The sequence below is a fragment of the Ovis canadensis genome, chromosome 15 (assembly GCF_042477335.2).
Source record: "Ovis canadensis isolate MfBH-ARS-UI-01 breed Bighorn chromosome 15, ARS-UI_OviCan_v2, whole genome shotgun sequence".
Classification (NCBI taxonomy): Eukaryota; Metazoa; Chordata; class Mammalia; order Artiodactyla; family Bovidae; genus Ovis; species Ovis canadensis.
This window is the reverse complement of record NC_091259.1, coordinates 67,981,961-67,992,022: the sequence shown is the minus strand read 5'-3', so window position 1 is coordinate 67,992,022 and position 10,062 is coordinate 67,981,961. Positions and strand designations below refer to the sequence as shown.

At 37.8% G+C, this 10,062-nt stretch overlaps 1 pseudogene; it reads right to left on the bottom strand.

Annotated features, from left to right (window-relative positions):
* Positions 1 to 4,909: 4,909 nt before the first annotated feature.
* Positions 4,910 to 9,043, bottom strand: LOC138420592 (follitropin subunit beta-like; annotated as a pseudogene).
* Positions 9,044 to 10,062: the final 1,019 nt, after the last annotated feature.

The window sequence follows — 10,062 nt, the reverse complement described above, 5'->3', positions numbered from 1 at the left end:
GTCTGTGATAGTCTACATTTTGCAGATAGCCATATTTGAATGGTCTAATGTGGCTGGTAAAGTATTTTGGTGGCATAATGGGAAATATTCTGAACAGAGACTAAAACTAAGGAGTGTGTGTGTGCATGTGTGTTAGTCCCTCAGTTGTGCCGACTCTTTGCAACCCCATAGACTGTAGCCCGCCAGGCTCCTCTGTCCATGGTATTCTCCAGGAAAGAATACTGGAGTGGGTTGCCATTCCCTTCTCTAGGGGATCTTCCCGACCCAGGGATCAAACCCGTGTCTCCTGTATTGTAGGCAGATTCTTTATCACCTGAGCCGCCAGCAAAGCCCCAAAATAAGGAGCACAGGGTCCTAATTCTGATCACATGACAGCCCATATGATCCCAGGGCTCAGTGTTAGCACATAGTAAATGGCAATATAGGACTAGCTGGCCTTCAGTTCTCTCTCCATTCCATGATTCTATTCAGCTTTCTTTTTGTTTGTTCTTAGATCTTTGTACAGTCCAAAAATATAATCACATCTGTTCTTGAAGAACAGGGCAGATGATTATTATGAGAGGCCCACTGATTTAAAATGTACTCATTCTCAATTCGAGAATTTCACACTGAATGGAAAAGAAAGTCATTTGGAAAGAATAATTGTTTTTCTTTGGGAATTTGATTTTATTTTTTCCAGTTTTATTAAGATATAACTGATATACACCATGAAATTTAAGGTGTGAAATGTGGTGATTTGATATAAGCATATATTGTGAAATGATTACCAAAGTAAAGTTTGTCAACACATCTATCACCTCACATAGTTGTCTTTTTATTTATTTATTGTGGCGAGAACTTTGAAGGTATCTTTAAGCAATGGTCACACAGAGTCGGACACGACTAAGTGACTTAGCAGCAGCAGGTGTATAATACAGTAGTGTTAAGAATAGTCACCATGATGTACATTAGATCCCCAGAATTTACTCATCTTATAACTGGAACTTTGTGTCTTTTTACCATCTTTACCCATATTTTGCCACTTGACCACCCACCCCTGGCAACCACCAATATGTTCTGTTTCTATGAGTTTGGTTTATTTTAAATTCCATATGTCAGTGATATCAAGCAATATTTGCCTTCCTCTGACTTATTTCAGTTACTGTAATGCCCTCAAGCTTCATCTATGTTGTTACAGAGAGATTTCCTTCATCTTTATAGCTGAATAATATTCAATTGCGTATACATACCCCACTTTCTTTATTCATCCATCACTTAAGTTGTCATCAACTCTTAAGTTATTTAAAAATCTTGGCTATTTTAAATAATTTTACAATGAACATGGGTGTGTAGGTATCTCTTTGAGACAGTGACTTTACTTTCTTCTCCTATATACCCAGAAGTGGAATTGCTGGATAATATGGTAGTTCAGTTCTGAGGAGCCTCTATACTGTTTTTAATAGGGGCTACACCAACTTACATTCCCACTAATGGTACATGGATTCTCTTTTCTCCACATACCTGTCAATATTTGTTATCTCTTATCTCTTTGATAAAAGTCCTTTCACAACTGTTAGAAGGTTTTCTTATAGTGGTTTCGATTTATATTTCTCTGTTGATCAGAACTTTTCATGTACCTGTTGGCCATCTGTATGTCTTGTTTGAGAAAATGTCTGTTTAGGTCATTTGCCCATTTAAAAAATAAGGTTATGTTTTTTGCTATTAAGTTATATTTTGAATATTCACCCCTTATGAGACATATGGTTTGTAAATATTTTCTCCATTCCCTGGGTTGCCTCTTCAACAGGTGATTAATTCTTTTGCTGTGCATAACAGTTTTAGTTTAATGTAGTCCCACTTATGTATTTTTGCTTCTGTTGCTTGCATTATAGGTGTCATATCCAAAAAAATCACTGTCAAGATCAATGTCAATCAGCTTACCCCCAAATTTTCTTCTAGGAGTTTAATGGTTCTATGTTTTACTTCAGATTTTTAATTCACTTTGTGTTAATATTTGTAAGTGGTATAAAGTAGGGGTCCAGTTTCATTATTTTTGTATGTGGATATCTAGTTTTTCCAATACCATTTAATGAAGAGACTATCTTTACCCTATTGAGTATTCTTGGCTCCCTCATCAAATACTAATTTACTATGTATGCATAGGTTTATTTATTTCTAGACTCTTGATTCTGTTCTGTTGGTCTATGTGTCTTTTTAATGCCAGTGCCATACTGTTTTAATTACTATAGCTTTGCAGTATAGTTTGAAATCAGGGACTCTGATGCCTCTAGTTTTGTTCTCCCTCAAGATTACTTTGGCTGTTCAGGGTCTTTTGTGGCTCCATACAAATCTTAGAATTGTTTTTCCTATTTCTATAAAAATGAATTTTGATATTGAATCTATAGATGACTTTGAGTAGTCTGGACATTTTAACAATATTGATTCTTCTGATCAATAAACATGGGATACTTTTCCATTTATTTGTATCTTCTTCAGTTTCTTTCATCATTGTCCTATTTTTTAGTGTACAGATTTTTCACTTCCTGGTTAATTTTATTCACAGCTATTTTATTGTTTTTGATGCTATTATAAAGAAGATTATTTTTATTATATTGTTTTCATTGCTATTGTGAATGAGATTATTTCTTTTATTTCTTTTTCAGATGTTAGTGTATAGAAATACAACCAACTTTATACATTGATTTGGTACCCTGAAACTTTACTGAATTCATTTATTAGTTATAACGGTTTTTGAATGGAGTCTTTAGGACTACATCAGAGATTATGTCATCAGCAAAGAGAGACAGTTTTACTTTTTCCTTTCTGATTTGGAAGACTTTGAGTTCTTTTTCTTGCCTGATTGCTATGTCTGAGACTTCTAGTAATATTTGAATATTCTCTGGTGAGAACAGTCATCCTTCTCTTGTTTCTGCTCTTAGAGGAAGAACTTTCAATCTTTCACTGTTGACTAGGAATTTAACTGGGCTTGTCAAATATAGCCTTTATTATGTTGAGTTACCTTCCTTCTATATCCAATTTTTTGAGAGTTTGTATCATGAAAGGATGTTGAATTTTGTCAAATAATTTTTCTGTATCTCCTGAGGAGACTAATCTTTGATATCCATGTGCTGGACAGTATATTAATTCTAGTATTAACTAGATTTCAAAGATTATGAGGAAAACTCTCCACTAGGTCTGAGTTTCAAGTAAGACATGCTAAGAGCTTTCTGAGAACAAATCAATTTTAGTGTAGACTGGGGGCTAAAGAGCAGTAGGGATAAATTAAGAAAATGATGATGTAAGAAATAACAGAAAGTCTGTGTTAGAGAAAAAAGAACACCTAAATTCAGCAACATTCTTATTGATATTTCCAAGTGAACAGTGACTACAGGTGATATTTATAGAAGGGTTTAAAAGAGATTTCTTGTAATGTTACCACTAAAATTATCAAAATACACATGTATGTGTCATTAACAAACAGTTCAAGAGCATGGAAAAATCCAAAGTTGTGCCTTTGGTAGGTAACATTTTTGATTTTTAAGTATGTTTAAATATTCAGGTTAAAAAAGGAGTTAATATCTTTAAAAGAAATTTAAGTCATAAAGCATTTTTAGTGTACACCATTTTGAAAGAAATCATAGATTTGGGAGAACATGTAGTCAAGAGGTAAAGCAAACATAGAGAGAGTCCAGAAAATACAGCTTTTCTCTCTAGACTGACAACTCTTTTTAAGGGAGGTATTTCTCTGAAAGTTCTTCCAGGTGGTCCAGTGGTAAAGAGCCAATGCAGGAGACATAGGAGATGTGGGTTTGATACCTGGATTGGGAAGGTCCCCTGGAGGAGGAAATGGCAACCTGCTCCAGTATTCTTGCCTGGAAAATCCCATGGACAGAGAAGCCTGGCAGGCTGCAGCCCATGGGGTTGCAAAGAGTCAGTCATGACTGAGGAACTTAGCAGGCATGCATTTCTCTGAAAAGTTAAGTGGAAAACAAATTAAATATAACCTGTTAAGTTGCCCTAAGTGCCGTCATGTGGACTTCAGGGTTCTTATCCCAGCAGTGGAGGAGAATTCTGGTACAAGTGGCATAGCAATAACAACAGGTGATATGTCTTATTGCTGAGGGATAGCTCTACAGAAGGCTGGATATTCTTGATCAAATTTATTTCAGTGACAAAGTATATAAGGGTAGCAACTTAGGAAAAGACATTCATTGGTCTTGCAATTGAATTTACACAGACCCAAATTCATTGTTCTTGTCTTGGAGCTAAATTCAAATTTGAAATAAAAATTAAGATGCTGTATTTAAAGCTGCAGATTGTAAATGGATGCACTGTTTCCCAGCTTACCACCTTCCTGCACCTACTCCCACCCTCTTAGGTCAACAACTTCTCTGCCTGGAAGACACAGGTGATGTGGAACTGATGACGGTACTTCCCTGGATGAGCAATAAAGTGGACAGTCTTAGCTTAGTAACCTTCCTGACTATCCTCTTAATAATGAAACAATTAGACAGAGTTAGGTACCTGCACCATGACGCTAAAGCAGTACTGGCTCTCTTCTTGCTGGCTGTGTATCTTACAGGAGATTATGTTCCATTTCGTTCTCCTACTCCATCATCTTGAGACCTCCTTCTCCAAAGTCTACATTTTCTTATATATAAAATGACAAGGTTGATCTTGAAGACGTCTAAGTCTATTAAAAATGGAAAACAGCTTATAGATCCTGAATTCAAATTAAATGAAACCAACAGAGTCCAGACCTAGGTTGAGTGGTGACAGGCCCCAGCCCTCTCCATTCCTGGAACTCCTCCTCTCAGGTGAGCAGAGATCATAGGGTCTTCCATGGTGGTTTGGAGCCTAGGCACATATACATCTTGGATATTTTGGTCCTTTAGGATAAGGGTAGGCAGCTCAAAGCATCCGCTGCTCTTTATTCTTTGATTTCACTGAAGGAGCAGTAGCTGGGCCCCAGGCCACGGTGCAAACAGTGCTGTCACAGTCACACTTGCTGCAGTGACATTCAGTGGCTACTGGGTACGTGTACAGCGAGCCTGCATGGTGAGCACAGCCAGGCACTTTCACCATCTCATACACGAGCTCCTTGAAGGTACATGTTTTCTGAATGTTGAGCCTTGCTGGGTCCCTGTACACCAAGTCCTGAGTGGTTTAGGAATTAGGTTACATTATTCTGCAAGTTTCTGTTTGGCTTAGTAAATAAGGGACAGGGATTTAATACCGCTTGCTCTAATATTTCCTTTCAGAAGACCAGTTTCTAGGATCCTGAAGCACAGAAAACTTGACCCCATAAAGTAACTCATGTTGCTTTTGTTCAGTCTCTCAGTCATGTCTGACTCTTTGCAACCCCATGGACTGCAGCACGCCAGGCTTCCCTGTCCTTCACCATTTCCTGGAGTTTGCCCAAACCCATGACCATCGAGTCGGTGATGCCATCTAACCATCTCATCCTCTGCCATCCCCTTCTCCTCCTGCCTTCAATCGTTCCCATTATCAGAGTCTTTTCTGTTGAGTTGACTCTTCACATCAGATAGCCAAAGTATTGGAGCTTCAGTTTTAGCATTAGTCCTTCCAGTGAATATTCAGGGTTGATTTCCTCTAGGATGGACTGGTTGGATCTCCTTGCAGTCGAAGAGACTCTCAAGAGTCTTCTCCAACACCACAATTCCAAAGCATCAGTTCTTTAGCACTCAGCTTCCTTTATGGTCCAACTCTCACATCCATACATGACTACTGGAAAAACCATAGCTTTGACTGTATAGACCTTTGTCAGCAAAGTGATGATGTCTTTGCTTTTTAATACGCTGTCTATGATTGTCATGGCTTTTCTTCCAAGAAGCAAGCATCTTTTAATTTCATGGCTGCAGTTACCATCTGCAGTGATTTTGGAGCCCAAGAAAATAAAATCTGTGACTGCTTCTACTTTTCCCCCATCTATTTACCATGAAATGATAGAAGTGGATGCCTGGATCTTAGTTTTTTGAATGTTGAGTTTTAAGCCAGGTTGTCACTCTCTTTCACATTCATCAAGAGGCTCTTTAGTTCCTCTTCACTTTCTGCCATTATGGTGGTGTCATCTGCATATCTGAGGTTGCTGATATTTTTCTTGGAAACCTTGATTCCACCTTGTGATTCATTGTCATTTCACATGATGTACGTTGAATAGAAGGTAAATAAGCAGGGTGACAATATACAATCTTGACATATTCCTTTCCCAACTTAGAACCAGTCTGTTGTTCTATGTCTTGTTTTAACTGTTACTTCTTGACCTGTATACGGGTTTCCCAGGAATGAGGTAAGGTGGTCTGGTATTCCCATATCTTAAGAATTTTCCACAGTTTGTTGTGATCCACACAGTCTAAGGCTTTAGCATAGACAATGAAGCAGAAGTAGATATTTTCCTGGAGTTCCCTTGCTTTTTCTGTGATCCAATGGATGTTGGCAATTTGATCTCTGGTTCCTCTCCATTTCTAAATCCGGCTTGTATATCTGGAAGCTCAGTCTCTTGTGGGGTCACTGCTCCTTTCCCTTGGGTTCTGGAAATCAAGATGATGGTGTAGAAGAACATGGGTTCATATTCTCATAATTGAAGTCTCTGGGATGAGCAGAGCAGTTAAAAACAGGCAAGAAAACGACTTGAGGGAGCAAGAAAGGAACTCATATTATACCGTTGTTCTGAAGTGTCCTGGGAATGTTACAGAAAGTGTAGTTATCTCTTTTCTCTCTACCAAGAGAGTACCCATATATTTAATATTTCTAAAACTCTATAAAAACTTTGAGTTTGTATAGCATAAAAACATGCAAAGATAAAGTAATACAGAAGATATGACCTTTGCACTTTAAAGATGGGTGTTTTATTATTATTTTTTTTGTACGTAGTAATCTTAAGCTGTATTAATGACAGGTAAAAACATAGCATTTGGGTTTAATTGCTTAGAAAAATATTTCCAACTTTTTTCTATGTATATTTAATCTTCAGTTCATTCGCTCAGCCACGTCCAACTCTTTGCGAACCCATGAATTGCAGCATGCCAGGCCTCCCTGTCCATCACCAACTCCCGGAGTTCACCCAAACTCGTGTCCATCGAGTCAGTGATGCCATCCAGCCATCTCATCCTCTGTCGTCCCCTTCTCCTCCTGCCCCCAATTCCTGCCAGCATCAGAGTCTGTCCCAATGAGTCAATTCTTCGCATGAGGTGGCCAAAATATTGGAGTTTCAGCTTTAGCATCAGTCCTTCCAAAGAACACCCAAGACTGATCTCCTTTAGAATGGACTGGTTGGATCTCCTTGCAGTCCAAGGGACTCCCAAGAGTCTTCTCCGACACCACACTTCAAAAGCATCAATTCTTTGGCACTCAGCTTTCTTCACAGTCCAACTCTTACATCCATACATGACCACTGGAAAAACCATAGCCTTGACTAGATGGACCTTTGTTGGCAAAGTAATGTCTCTGCTTTTGAATATGCTGTCTAGGTTTGTCATAACTTTCTTTCCAAGGAGTAAGTGTCTTTTAATTTCATGGCTGCAATCACCATCTGCAGTGATTTTGGAGCCCCCCAAAATAAAGTATCTCACTGTTTCCACCGTTTCCCCATCTATTTCCCATGAAGTGATGGGACCAGATGCCATGATCTTAGTTTTCTGAATGTTGAGCTTTAAGCCAACTTTTTCACTCTCCTCTTTTAATTTCATCAAGAGGCTTTTTAGTTCCTCTTCACTTTCTGCCATAAGGGTGGTGTCATAAGCTCAATTATTTTTATTTTGTCCAAAATGTTTGGGAAATCACATATTGGATTCTGATATTCTATTGCCTTTTAGGTTCTTCCTTGCCATTGCCTTAAATTCTGTACCTGTGTAGGATTCTTAATCCAAAAGGTACATGATACAGTTTCAGTATCAGAACATTGAAATTAGGTCAAATGTATTTCACTCCTCTATAGGCCCACTAAGAAAATAATTGGCTTTGAGGGAGAAGGGGGGCTGCTGGATAGTTCATTTCCCCAGATGGCCATCAGGCCTTAGAAAAATATTTCCAACTTTTTTCTATGTATATTTAATCTTTTCTAGGTATATTTAGAAGAGGAATAGGAACCAACAGTTCCTATTGGTAAGTTGAGTTTTTTGCTCAGTTCATTTAATATTAAATAAATAAAGTATTTTCATTAAGATGCAGCACTTTCAATTTCAGTTTATTGAACTTCTAAATAGCCAGCTGTGTAGAAAAGCAGCAAAGAAACATTGTCCCCTTTAGGTGGTTTATTTTGAAGAAGCTGTGGGAATGTAGACAAATGGCTTAATACCTTTATTCTTTGATTTTCTTAACAGCATAAAGAAGGGTGTAGGTTTGCTGACTCATTTTGGCTTGTCTCCAGGCATTGATTGCTCTCAGGCTGCTTGTTGGTATTGTATTAAAAAGGGGCCAATAAAATGAATTTTATAATTGGCTGCTTGCATTTTTTATTTGGCTGTAAAATGAATGTTATTACTATCCCTGTTGCGGAGGTATGCCTTTTATTATTACAATTGTTATTTTAAAGACTATTGACAATATTCCATGTTTAATTATAGATATGTACTCATGTCCATGTTTATCCCTCAATAGGTAAAGCTAGCAGAAAAGTGCTCTTTTAAAATGTAGAGTTGGCACATTACTGAAGCAGTCATTTACATCAATCTGAGCTGTCCTAAATCTGTTTTATCCGAATTAAATCCAAACCCAAACATCTAAATGATATCATGGTAATTTGCCTCAATTACAACACAGACAGTGTTGGCTAAGGGACTCATGGCTATAATTTAGAAGAGACAAAATATTGACAGAGTAGTAATCAATGAAACTGGCCTTATCCAGACCCTCAGCACCCTCACTTCCAGCAAAGCAAAGTGCCTACTCAGGTGTAGCAGTAGCCCACACACCACGTGGTGTTGATGCTTATGCAGCTACATTCCTTTTTCTCCACCGTGATGTTAATGTTGATCATCTCGCAGCTGCTACAGCAGATTGCTCTCCAGCAACAAAAAAGGAAGGAGAACTGGACAGACTTCATCCTGGACTGGGAAGCAAGCAATTAGAAATCCCAAAGTATTTTCACATTCATAGACTTTGACCCATTCAAACTGAACTGAAATCAACCTGCTTCCCAAACTCTACCATCTCATTCAAATTCAACAGGTACTCTTTGGCAAAAAAAGAGACACAGTAACATGTCAGAAATTCTCATATAGTTCTAGTTATTATAAGGATTAAAATGTCACAGGTTATGTATCTGAAAAAAAAAACCCCAAACCCAGAAAAACACTAATTTGAAAAGATATATGCGCCCGTATTGTTGGCAGTTTACTATTGCTAAGATATGGTAGTAACCTCAGTGTCCATCCACAGACAGATGGATAAAGATACACACACATATACACACAAACACACAATGGAATATTACTCAGCCATAAAAAGAATGAAATTTTGCCATTTGCAGCAACATAGATGGACTTAGAGGGCACTATGCTAGTGAAATAAGTCAGACAGTGAAAGAAAGTTACTATATGATATCACTTATATGTGGGATCTAAAAAATACAACAAACCAGTGAATATAATGATAAAAAAGAAGCAGACTCACAGATGCAGAGAATAAATTAGTAGCTACTGTGGGAAGAGGGAAGAGGGGAGGGGCAATATAAGGTAGGGCATTAACAGGTACAAAGTATTAGATATAAAATAAGCTACAAGGATGTCAAAGTATTAGATATAAAATAGGCTACAAGGATATATTGCATATCACAGGGAATATAGTCAATCTTTTGTAGTAAGTGGAGTATAACCTTTATAACTTGTGAGTCACTGTGTTGTACATCTGAAACATATAATATTGTAGAACAACTATATATCAATTTAAAAAATGTCACAGGGATTGCCTTAATATAAACATTAAGTTGTTGTCCAGTAGCTAAGACTGTGCTCCTAGTGCAGGGGACGCAAGTTCCACCCCTGGTCAGGAAACTAAGATCGGGCATGCCAAGCAGTACAGCACCCCCCAAAATAAACACATTTAAAGTGACAAATTCCCCTG